At 48.9% G+C, this 13,179-nt stretch overlaps 1 protein-coding gene across 1 annotated transcript in view; it reads right to left on the bottom strand.

The window, feature by feature from the left end:
- LOC126251840 (pericentriolar material 1 protein-like) overlaps window positions 1–12,963 on the bottom strand; it is a 781,694-nt gene extending 768,731 nt beyond the window's left edge. The window contains exon 1 of the mRNA XM_049952507.1: window positions 12,959–12,963. The gene's annotated coding sequence lies outside the window, so the exon portion shown is untranslated. The remainder of the gene's footprint in view (window positions 1–12,958) is intronic.
- Window positions 12,964–13,179: the final 216 nt, after the last annotated feature.

Below are 13,179 nucleotides of genomic sequence, written 5' to 3'. Positions count from 1 at the left end.
GCCGACCCACGCGTTCGCACGCGTAGCCGGTGACGGGGTAACGCGTAATTCCCCGCCCTGGGTAGACATGTAAGGCACGCGCGTACCCCCTGGTAAAGGCCAGGCCCGGGGAGGGGTGATTGCCTGAGCTGATACCTTCTGACCATGCCGATTGGTCCCTCCGTCTGTTTCTCAGGAGGTGTGACCTGAGGTGTAAACATTCACCTAAGGCGGGAGTGCCCTCTGAGAGGGTCCCCACAAGGAAGGAGCGCGCCATCGGAGACGCTGGCAATCATGGGGGATTTCTCCGCAATGGATTTCACTCCATCTCTCTAGACTTCTGCCCAAAAACGGAAACGTGACCAGCTACCAGTGACAAAAGTACTACCGCCTGCCCCACAGTTCCTCGTCGTTTCTCGATCTGAAGACGGAAAGGATTTTTCCTCTGTCAACCCTTTCGTTATCCAGAAGGGCGTCGATGCCATAGCCGGATCTGTCAAATCCTGTACCAGGTTGCGTAACGGTACCTTATTACTCGAAACTGAGAGCGCCTTTCAGGCACAAAAACTGCTTCGGGCCACACTCCTGTACACATTCCCTGTCCGGGTGGAGGCTCACCGAACTTTGAATTCGTCTCGTGGTGTGGTCTACACTAGATCCCTCGACGGTTTGACTGACGAGGAGATTCAATCTTTCCTCGCTGAGCAGGGTGTGACGGCTGTCCATAGGGTCATGAAAAAGGTCAACAATGACCTTGTACCGACCCGGACACTTTTTTTGACCTTCGATAGTGTTCAGCTGCCATCGCGCATCAAAGCGGGCTACGAGGTTATTTCTGTTCGCCCCTATGTCCCGACACCTACGCGCTGCTACCAGTGTCAGCGTTTCAATCACACTCGCCAATCTTGTTCCAATGCGGCTAAATGTGTCACTTGTGGCAGGGATGCCCATGAGGGTGACTGTCCACCTCCGTCTCCTCGTTGTGTGAACTGTCAGGGTGACCATGCTGCATCCTCCCGCGACTGTCCTGTCTATAAGGAAGAACGCTGTATCCAAGAAATTCGGGTCAAAGAGAAAGTGTCCACCTCGGCTGCTCGCAAGCTATTGGCTAGTAGGAAGCCCACGCTGCTCCCAGCGGGGAAATACAGTACTGTCCTCGCCTCTCCTCGGACTACCAGGGAGGTGGCAACCCAGACCTGCGATCTGACCTTCAGCACCACGGTCGTCCGTTCGGCCAGTGCTAAGATCGCGCGGTCGACGTCTCCTCTTCGTCCCATCACCCCACAGACACCAGCCCCTTCATCAGCTTCTGCTAAGACGAAGACCCAGAAGTCAGATGCACGGGCCTTCAAGAAGGAACCGTCCCGTGCAGACTTCCTACGTACCTCGACCTCCCAGCCTTCGTCCGGTACTTCCACCAAACGACCATCCAAGAAGGCTAATAGGAAGCACAGTTCTCCTTCTCCGCCACGGCGCATTTCTTCTCCTGCGCCACCCAGCGGTTGCCGCCCCAGGCCGTCATCCCTTTCGCCTGGCCACACCGCTGGTAGCCGAACATCTGGCCGTTCACCGGCGGAGGAACCTCCCCCTCCCGGCCATCTTCCCAAGATGGCCGATGAACCTATAGAACCAATGGACGATGACTGTCCGCCTACTGATTGCGGCGGCAGTGCTCGCTCGAAGCCAGGCCCTCAGCGGCCTTCGAGGTGACCCCTTCTTTCATCTTCCTTTTTTCTTACGATGGCACTTATTCACTGGAATATTCGCAGCATTCGCTGCAACCGAGAGGACTTGAAGTTGCTGCTTCGCTTGCACCGTCCGCTCGTCGTAGCCCTCCAGGAAACGAAGCTACGCCCATGCGATCAAATTGCCTTGGCACACTACACCTCTGTGCATTTTGACCTACCCCATGTGGTAGGTATCCCAGCTCATGGAGGGGTTATGTTGCTGGTCCGGGATGATATTTACTACGATCCCATCACGTTGCACACCGGCCTGCAGGCAGTTGCCATCCGCATTACTCTCCCCACTTTTACATTTTCCATTTGTACGGTTTACACTCCATCGTCGTCTGCCGTTACCAGGGCAGACATGATGCAACTTATTGCTCAGCTACCTGCACCATTTTTGTTAACTGGAGACTTCAATGCCCACCATCCCCTTTGGGGCTCTCCAGCATCCTGCCCAAGGGGCTCCCTGTTAGCAGACCTTTTCAACCAGCTCAATCTCGTCTGCCTCAATACTGGCGCCCCTACTTTTCTTTCGGATACATCTCACACCTATTCCCCTTTAGATCTCTCTATATGTACTCCCCAACTTGCACGCCGGTTCGAGTGGTATGCTCTTTCTGATACATATTCGAGCGACCACTTCCCGTGTGTTATCCATCTCCTGCGGCATACCCCCTCTCCGTGCTCATCTAGTTGGAACATCTCCAAAGCAGACTGGGGGCTCTTCTCTTCAAGGGCGACCTTTCAGGATCAAACATTCCCAAGCTGCGATAGTCAGGTCGCACACCTCACGGAAGTCATTCTCTCTGCTGCTGAATATTCCATCCCTCACCCTACTTCTTCTCCACGTCGCGTACCGGTCCCCTGGTGGACCGCAGCATGTAGAGACGCTCTACGTGCTCGTCGACGTGCTTTACGCGCCTTTAAACGCCACCCTACAGTGGCGAATTGTGTCAATTATAAACGATTACGTGCACAGTGTCGTCGTATTATTAAAGAAAGCAAGAAAGCCAGCTGGGCTGCTTTCACAAGCACCTTCAACAGTTTTACTCCTTCTTCTGTTGTCTGGGGTAGCCTGCGCCGGCTATCTGGCACTAAGGTCCACTCACCAGTTTCTGACTTGACGGTCGCGAATTGACGTCCTTGTGGCCCCTGAGGCTGTCTCCAATGCCTTCGGCCGCTTTTTCGCAGAGGTTTCGAGCTCCGCTCATTACCACCCTGCCTTCCTCCCCCGCAAACAGGCAGAGGAGGCTAGGCCACCTAACTTCCGCTCCTCGAATCGTGAAAGTTATAATGCCCCATTCACCATGCGGGAACTCGAAACCGCACTTGGCCGATCACGGTCCTCCGCTCCAGGGCTTGATTCTATTCATATTCAGATGCTGAAGAACCTTTCTCCTGCGGGTAAAGGTTTTCTTCTTCGTACTTACAATCGCATCTGGATTGAGGGACATGTTCCCGCATGCTGGCGCGAGTCTATTGTTGTCCCGATTCCTAAGCCGGGGAAGGACAAGCACTTGCCCTCCAGTTATCGACCCATCTCGCTTACCAGCTGTGTCTGTAAAGTGATGGAGCGAATGGTTAACTCTCGATTGGTTTGGCTGCTCGAGTCTCGACGCCTACTTACCAATGTACAATGTGGATTTCGTAGGCGCCGGTCTGCTGTTGACCATCTGGTTACCTTGTCGACCTTCATTATGAATAACTTCTTGCGGAAGCGCACGACCGCGGCTGTGTTCTTTGATTTGGAGAAGGCTTACGACACCTGTTGGAGGGCGGGCATTCTCCGCACCATGCATACATGGGGTCTTCGCGGTCGCCTCCCTCTTTTTATTCGTTCCTTTTTAATGGATCGACAGTTCAGGGTACGTGTGGGTTCTGTCCTGTCAGACACCTTTCGCCAGGAGAATGGGGTACCACAGGGCTCAGTTTTGAGCGTCGCTCTCTTCGCCATAGCGATCAATCCAATAATGGATTGCCTCCCAGCTGATGTATCAGGCTCCCTTTTCGTGGACGATTTTACCATCTATTGCAGCGCGCAGCGTACGTGTTTCCTGGAGCGCTGTCTTCAGCGTTCTCTTGACCGTCTTTACTCGTGGAGTGTCGCCAATGGCTTCCGTTTTTCTGCCGAGAAGACGGTCTGTATTAACTTCTGGCGCTACAAAGAATTTCTCCCACCGTCTTTACGACTTGGTCCCGTTGCTCTCCCATTCGTGGAGACAACAAAATTTTTAGGTCTTATATTTGACAGGAAACTTAGTTGGTCTCCACATGTGTCTTATTTGGCTGCCCGTTGTACCCGTTCTCTCAATGTCCTCCGTGTTCTCAGTGGTATGTCGTGGGGAGCGGATCGAACCGTCCTCCTTCGCCTATATCGGTCGATCGTCCGCTCCAAGCTGGGTTATGGGAGCTTCGTATACTCCTCTGCACGGCCATCCATCTTACGCCGCCTCAACTCCATACAACATCGGGGTTTACGACTTGCGATCGGAGCGTTTTATACTAGTCCCGTCGAGAGTCTTCATGCTGACGCTGGTGAGTTGCCACTCACCTACCGGCGCGATATACTGCTTTGTCGGTATGCCTGTCGGCTACTGGCAATGCCTGACCACCCGTCTTATCGTTCCTTTTTTGATGACTCTCTCGACAGTCAATACGGGTTGTATGTCTCCGCCCTGCTACCCCCTGGAGTTCGCTTTCGTCGCCTCCTTCAACACCTTAATTTTTCACTCCCTGCCACCTTTCGAGTGGGCGAGAGCCACACGCCACCTTGGCTCCAGGCTCAGGTTCGCGTCCACCTTGACCTCTGCTCGCTCCCGAAGGAGGTTACCCCCGATTCAGTCTACCACTCCCGTTTTGTCGAACTTCGTTCGAAGTTCATTAATACGACCTTCATTTATACAGATGGCTCTAAGACCAATGACGGGGTCGGGTGTTCTTTTATTGTCGGGGCACAAAGTTTCCAATATCGGCTCCATGGCCATTGTTCGGTCTTCGCAGCTGAGCTCTTTGCCCTCTACCAGGCTGTCCTTTACATCTGCCGCCACCGACATTCTGCATATGTCATCTGCTCCGATTCCCTGAGCGCTATCCAGAGCCTCGGTGATCCGTACCCGGTTCACCCTTTCGTGCACCGGATCCAACGCTCTCTTCAGCAGCTGGTGGACGTCGGTTCTCCGGTTAGCTTTATGTGGATTCCTGGCCATGTCGGTATCCCTGGGAACGAAGCTGCAGATGCCGCGGCCAAGGCTGCGGTCCTCCAACCTCGGACAGCTTCTTGTGGTGTCCCTTCGTCAGATTGTAGCAGGGTAATTTGTCGGCGCATTGTCTCGCTGTGGCATGCCGATTGGGCTGCACTTTCAGACAACAAGCTTCGGGCCTTGAAAGCTCTACCCGTGGCTTGGACGTCCTCCTCACGCCCTTCTCGGCGGGAGGAGGTAGTTTTGGCCCGGTTGCGAATTGGCCACTGCCGGTTCAGCCATCGCCATCTGCTGACGGCTGCGCCGGCGCCGTTCTGCCCATGTGGGCAATTGCTGACGGTCCGCCACATTTTAACGTCGTGTCCGAATTTTAACACCCTACGTCTCGATATTGGCCTGCCATGTACTGTAGAAGCCATTTTAGCGGATGACCCACGAGCAGCTGCTCGCGTTCTTCATTTTATCAATTTGACGACCCTCTCAAAGGACATTTGATTATGCTGTTTTCTTTTTTAATCCTATGCCTGTCAGTATGTCTTTCATCGTGTTCTCCGTTTTGTTGCTGTTTTAAACTTGTGACTCGCGGTGCATTCCTAAAGTAGTCTGGGCGCTAATGACCGTTGACGTTGTGCGCCCTAAAACCACAAAAAAAAAAAAAAAAAACACCAATGGCACGAGCTGATCTCCTTCATCTTCTTGGTCAGCTTCCACCCCCATATTTGCTGGTTGGGGACTTCAATGCCCACCACCCGCTTTGGGGATCACCACATCCTTGTCCACGTGGCTCACTATTGCTAGACGTCTTCCACCAAGCAGATCTAGTTTGCCTCAACACTGGGGTCCCTACGTTTTTGTCTGCCTCCACGGCAAATTTATCTCATTTGTACCTTGCGGTCGGTACTGTTCCGCTAGCTCGGCGCTTCGAATGGTACGCCCTTGATGATACACACTCCAGTGACCATTTTCCATGTGTCCTTAGACTGCAGCCTCAACGGCCATATATGCGCCCGCGACGCTGGAAGTTTGCTCAAGCCGATTGGACACTTTTTTCGTCTCTAGCGACATTTGATGACCGTCACTTTCCCAGCGTCGACGATGAGGTCACACATATTACCGACGTTATTCTTACAGCTGCGGAACATTCAATACCACGCACCTCCGAATTGCCCCGGCGCCCCCCAGTTCCTTGGTGGAACGAGGCATGCCGTGATGCACTACGTGAGCGGCGACGTGCTCTCCGCGTTTTCCGCCACCATCCTACTTTGGCCAACCGTATCCGCTATAAGCAGCTACGAGCGCGATGCCGTCGTGTCATCCGCGATAGCAAGAAGGCAAGCTGGAAATTCTTTATTAGCTCATTTAACATCTTCACTCCCTCCTCGGAAGTTTGGAGTCGGCTTCGACGGTTCTCAGGCGCGCCTAGTTTCTCCCCGGTCTCTGGGCTCACTGTCGCGCATGACACATTAGTGGACCCCGTCGCAATTTCTAACTCGTTGGGTCAGCACTTTGCCGAGATTTCGAGCTCTTCAAATTACCCGCCAGCGTTTCTCCCGAAGAAACGTGCAGCGGAAGTGCGACCTCTTGCTTTCTCCTCTCAAAATCGCGAAAGCTACAATACTGTTTTCTCCTTGCGGGAACTCCAACATGCACTCTCTTCTTCTCGCTCCTCCGCCCCAGGACCAGATGGTATCCACGTCCAAATGTTGCTGCATTTATCAACCCATAGTCTGCGTTACCTCCTTCGCCTTTATAATCGAATTTGGACCGACAGTACTTTTCGCAGACGATGGCGGGAAGCTATCGTCGTTCCTGTTCCGAAACCTGGAAAGGACAAACATCTCCCCTCTAGCTATCGCCCCATTTCTCTCACGAGTAGTGTCTGTAAGGTTTTGGAGCGTATGGTGAATTACCGTTTAGCGTGGTGGCTGGAATCCCGCAGTCTTTTAACACCTGCCCAATGCGGATTCCGAAAGCATCGTTTTGCAGTTGACCATCTTGTTGCTCTCTCCACTTACATCATGAACAATTTTCTCCGGAAACGCCAAACGGTAGCAATATTTTTTGATCTGGAGCGAGCATACGATACCTGTTGGAGGACAGGCATCCTCCGCACACTGTTCTCTTGGGGCTTTCGAGGCCGGCTGCCCCTTTTTCTTCGCGAATTTATGGCAGAGCGCACATTTAGGGTGCGGGTGAACACTACTCTCTCCCGCACTTTCTCCCAAGAAAACGGGGTACCCCAGGGCTCCGTGCTGAGTGTTGTACTGTTTGCCATCGCTATAAATCCAATTATGGATTGTCTCCTTCCCGATGTCTCGGGCTCCCTCTTTGTGGATGATTTTGCGATCTACTACAGCTCTCCACGGACCAGCCTTCTTGAACGACGTCTTCAAGGATGTCTCGATCGCCTCCACTCTTGGAGCATCGAAACAGGCTTCCGTTTCTCTCCCAGTAAGACCGTTTGTGTTAATTTTTGGCGACGTAAGGAGTTTCTTCCGCCCTCCGTACATCTAGGACCTGTCAACCTTCCGTTTTCAGATGTCGCTAAATTCTTGGGTCTTATGTTTGACAGAAAACTGTGCTGGTCCTCCCACGTTTCCTATCTTTCGGCTCGCTGTCTGCGATCGCTTAACACCCTCCGTGTCCTGAATGATACCTCCTGGGGAGCGGACAGAGTGGTCCTTCTCCGCCTCTATCGCGCCTTAGTGCGCTCGAAATTGGATTATGGAAGCATAGTCTACTCCTCTGCTCGACCGTCTATTCTTCGGCGTCTCGACTCTATCCACCACCGTGGATTACGTTTAGTGTCTGGAGCTTTTTACACTAACCCTGTGGAGAGCCTTTATGCTGAGAGTGCTGAACCTCCGTTGTCCAATCGGCGAGCAGTCCTTCTGAGTCGTTATGCTAGCCATCTGTCTTCCATGCCTGCTAATCCAGCCCATGCCCTTTTTTTCGACGCCTCATTTGATGTAGGGTATGCAGGCCGCTCCTCCTCCCTACTACCCCCGGGAGTCCGCTTCCGTCAACTGCTCCATTATCTTTCCTTCCGCTTTCCTAAAACCTTCTTGACAACTTGGGGTACAGCACCGCCTTGGCTCCGTCCCCGGATCTGCCTTCTCCGTGACCTTTGTCGATTTCCCAAGGATGGTACCCCTACACTTGTTTATCGTCGGGCATTTGCTGCTCTACGTGCACAAATGACGGACGCCACATTTATTTACACCGACGGCTCGAAAACATCGTTAGGTGTAGGGAGTGCCTATATTGTTGGCGACACCCCAAATCAATTTCGGCTTCCCGACCAGTGTTCGGTGTATACTGCGGAGCTTTACGCTGTTCTCCAGGCTGTCCACTACATCCGCCGCCATCGGCGGATACAGTACGTTCTCTGCTCGGATTCTCTCAGCTCTCTCCTCAGTCTCCAAGCTCTTTACCCTGTGCACCCTCTGGTCCACCGGATTCAGGACTGTCGGCGCTTGCTCCACCTGGGGGGCGTCTCGGTGGCGTTCCTCTGGCTTCCGGGACACGCTGGTGTCTGTGGGAATGAGGCGGCCGATATAGCGGCCATGGCTGCAGTCTCTCTTCCTCGGCCAGCTATTCAGTCGCTTCCCTTCACCGATGTACGGAGCGGTTTATGTCGCAGAGTTGCTCATTTATGGCATGCGCATTGGTCCACACTTCCCCATAATAAATTGCGGGAAGTGAAAGCCCTTCCTTGCGCTTGGACCTCTTCCTCCCGAACGCGTCGTCGGGAGGAGGTAATTTTAACAAGACTCCGGATAGGGCACTGTCTTTTTAGCCATCGACATCTTTTAAGCGGCGATCCTCCCCCAATCTGTCCCCACTGCTCTCAGCTGTGGACGGTAAGACACCTTTTAATTGAATGCCCCTATTTTAATCCGTTACGCGCCCGTCTACAGCTATCGCCTGATCTATCGTCGATTTTAGCCGATGACACGCGCTCAGCCGACCGCGTTCTCCAGTTTATTAGTGACAGTGAAATGACGTCCGTTATTTGAAGCTTTTTTTGGGGATAACAAACCCCGTTCTGTAGTGGATTTTTAAGCCTTCCTTCTACTTTTAGTTTCTCCAATTTTATGACTTTGTTCCCATTGCTGCTTGTTTTCAATTTCGGTTTTTTTTTACTGTTTCCTCAGTTACGGGCTGGGCGCTAATGACCATAGCAGTTTTGCGCCCTAAAACCAAACAAAAAAAAATCCCCCTCCTGCTCCTCCCTCAGGCGCTTCCTATGAGTCGGTGCAGTCTGCGCGCCACGCTCGGTCCAGGTACAGCATCCGTTCTCCCACCGTCTGGGCGCTGCGTCCTAGGTCTTCTCGTTCAGCGGGGTCTGCCGGCACCGCTCTCGTTATTCTTCCCCCCTCCCCCGAAGTCTGTACACTCTGGAAAATATCCTTTTTCTTCTTAATCCGGGTGATCGCGGGTTCCCACGCCTTGCTAAGGGTGTAACTGCTGTCACGTTTCAGTTGTGGCTCCCTTGCTCTGTTCTCTATGGCTTCTTTGATGACACAATCCCAGTATCTGGAAGTCTGTGTCAGGACTTTGGTTTGGTCATAATCCATGCTGTGGAGTTCCGACAGGCAATGCTCAGCGATTGCCGACTTACTAGGCTGTTGCAGTCTAGTGTGCTGTTGATGTTCTCAGCATCGGTCCTCGATGGTATGAATGGTCTGCCCTATGTATACACTACCGCATTGGTAAGGTATCTGATAAATCCCACATCTACATAGACCAAGGTTGTCCTTGACACTACCAAGAAGACTCTTGGTTTTGCTTGGAGGACGGAAGATGGTTTTCACTTAGTGTTTACGTAAAATGCGTCCAATTTTTCCGGATAAGGCTCCATAAACGGAATAAAAGCCAAGGCCGCCTTCTTCTGAGGTTCATCCTCAGTTTCCGCCGGTGCTGCAGGTGTGGGATGTAGAGCCTTCCGAATTTGCCCTTCCTTGTAACCGCTCCTCCGAAACACGGGCTTCAGATGGTCCAATTCTTGTTGGAGACTGTCCCTGTTGGTGTGAGCTTTGTGTACAAGAGTTCTGAGCACGCCATTCTTTTGTGCTGTGTGGTGGCAGGCTATCCGGATGTAGGTACAAATCAGTTTGCGTCTCTCCCTATACACGCTGTGGCCCAAAGTGCCGTCAGCTCGTCTTCTAATCAAAACATCTAGGAAAGGTATCATCCCATCCGTTTCGATCTCCATGGTGAACTTAATGTGTCATGCACTTCTGTTGTACTGTTCATCTGGAATCAGAACTTTACCTTCATGACGATCCACTCACTGTGCATGGGGGCTTAATTATATAAAGATGAAATGCAAATAATTTTAATTTTTTGCTTTAGTAGCTGTATGTCCGATTACGAAGTCTCGTAAACGGTTGGCCCTGACTAGTATTATTACGCAATCTGACTGCATAGAACAACAACAAAGAATGAAATGGAAATTTTCATTAACACAATTAATTAAGTCCCCAGCAACTATAAAACCTACGAAACCAAAGCACTAGTGTAACTGTTCTGTGTGTGGGAGTATGACTCAACGTACGCATCTGGCACGGTTCTTCTTCAACAACACAAGAAATTTTAAATATCATTTATACTGAATTAATTAAAGGAAATAGAAATACCATAATTACTCAAGAAAACCAGAATTACACTCTAATACAAGAACACAAGCCAGATGCTTTGTTGACTGAACCTGTAATGACGCATTATTTAAGACACTGAAATAATGAAAAAAAACACAGAATATTTTACCTTCATATATATTGACGAAAAGCACTCTGATCATTACAGTATTTCCATTCGAACCATCTGCTGTCTATCCTATCAAACAACTGCATAAAACATGGAACAAGCACTCCTTACTACAACATCTCGACAAGCACACTCCACCACGACCTCTCGACAGGAACTGACTACTACGAGTCCTCGACAGGCACTGCTCTCTACGACATCTCAATAATCACTGCCCGTGGAGGCGGCGGAACAATACTCTCTAGCGCGATCTCTGGCGCTGTGGCTCAGTGTAGCCACCTTTCATATGCCCCTCCTCCACAGGCTAGAATTTGATGGTATTTTTGCCAGCATTGGTGGTGAAAATACCACCAAATTCGTCAAAAAAATACAGACAAAAATAAAAGATAATATTAATGCGTAAATATCATATAACTAGATAAAATTTTGGCTTTGCACTGACCTTTCAATAAGCTAATATATAAAATACAGTAAGCAATACAAATTCTTTCATACATGTGACTTTACATAATAGTTTACACAAGTATTATGTGGTTAAACAGTTCAATCAATAGCGTCAGCAATGACGAATATGTGCAGGTAAGAGTCTCATAACTTTTCACAAACAGTAATACACAAAAAATCAGTTTATACAAATGTTCACATAAACGCTTTCCATAGCCCAAGAAACAAGTAGTTGACAGTTCCAGCAGTAGCACCCAGCAATGGTCAACAGGTGCAAAAACCAACAAGTGACATTTTTTCAGTAGAAACAGTCCATCAGTGGCACCCAGTAATGTTGAATAGGTGCAGACACCAACAAGTAACACCATTTCAGTATAAGCAGTCCATCAGTGGCACCCAGCAATGTTGAACAGGTGCAGATATCAACAGGTGACATCTTTTCAGTAGAAGCAATCCATCAGTGGCACCCAGCAATGTTGAGCAGGTGCAGACACCAACAAGTGACATCATTTCAGTAGAAGCAGTCCATCAGTGGCACCAGCAATGTTGAATAGGTGCCGACCGCAGTCCATAAAATTCACTATCACTAATCACACAGTTCATCAGCAGAAATTAAACATGTCCAGGTGGCATCCACCATGTTGAATAAGTGCAGGTAACAGTCCATAATATTCACTATCACTAATCACACTGTTCATCAGCAGAAATTAAACATGTCCTAGTGGCACCAATCATGTAGAAAAAGTGCAAATAACAGTCCATAATATTCACTATCACTAATCAGTCAGTTAATCAAAGTTCATTAGCACAAATTAAACATTTTCAAGTGGCACCCATTATGTTGAACAAGTGCAGGTAACAGTCCATAATATTCACTATCACTAATGAGACAGTTCAGTCATGAACAATAGTTTGAATGCACACACAATTAACAAAATTATTATCAATGCTCTTACACTAAACATACAAATCATAATAAACACACAAATGATACCAGATAATTGTCACATTAACTATTACAGTACACAATAACAGTAAACCTATAATATTTATGGGTGTCAGTGCAAGCCACAACAAACAAGTAAAATAATATTTAGGAGATAGGTTGGGATCACTTCTCTGGGATTGTAAAAGGAAAACACACAAAACACACAAAACACACTCACTCATCTTTCATCCACATTAGTGCTACTGTGTAATTGAATAGTGTTAACTGTGTAAATGCAATTCTATCAAAATTTTATGTTCATCATGTGTATCAAGTAGTAGTGGCAGCAATGTATAACAGTCAATAATAGTTAGTCAACGTCATAGTCATCATGTCAAGACCAATGTTTGCCAAGCCAAATCAAAATGTACGGTTGCTGAACAACTGTCAGTGAGCCAAGATATGCAAATGCTTCCTCTCTCAAAAAATCTATACTGCTTAGTGATTTAACAAAGTGTGTGTGTGTGTAGACAATCTTCCGTCTACTTGAGTGTTCTAGTCTGCCATCTTCATCCTCCTTGTTCCATATAGACCAACCAAAAAATATGCTCCTCACTTACTTCACCTCTTATCCACCAGAACTCCAATAATCATCAGCATCACATAATCTCAATACTTCAAAAATACCTCTTCAATACGTCGATACATATAAACCTTATCATAAATATCATTTACCTTACCTCTTGTCCACGAAAACTCCAATAATCATAAACTTCACATAATCTCAATACCTCAATAATACGTCGATACATATAAACCTCAGCACCAATATTATTTCACTTCCATAACAACTCTTTCCTCTAGTCAGTCTCCTCTAACAAGTACAGACAAAATCCTAGTGCAACTTCAATTCAGCATCCCATACAATCCGAAGACACAGTGTCACACACAACCTCTGTGTAATCCATCTGACCCAAATTTTCTACTCATTATAAATTATAAGATACATTTTGGTTCCTTGTCCATCATTAAATAAAAGAAATGCATACATGACCTCTAACAGACTTAGTTCGAATAACTCTCAGTAATTAAGTACGATTACGAAGTGTTAATGATCGTGATATTT

This window comes from Schistocerca nitens, chromosome 4 (genome assembly GCF_023898315.1).
Source record: "Schistocerca nitens isolate TAMUIC-IGC-003100 chromosome 4, iqSchNite1.1, whole genome shotgun sequence".
In the NCBI taxonomy this organism is placed as follows: domain Eukaryota; kingdom Metazoa; phylum Arthropoda; class Insecta; order Orthoptera; family Acrididae; genus Schistocerca; species Schistocerca nitens.
The sequence above is the reverse complement of the archived record's forward strand: the minus strand, read 5'-3'. Positions and strand labels throughout refer to the sequence as shown.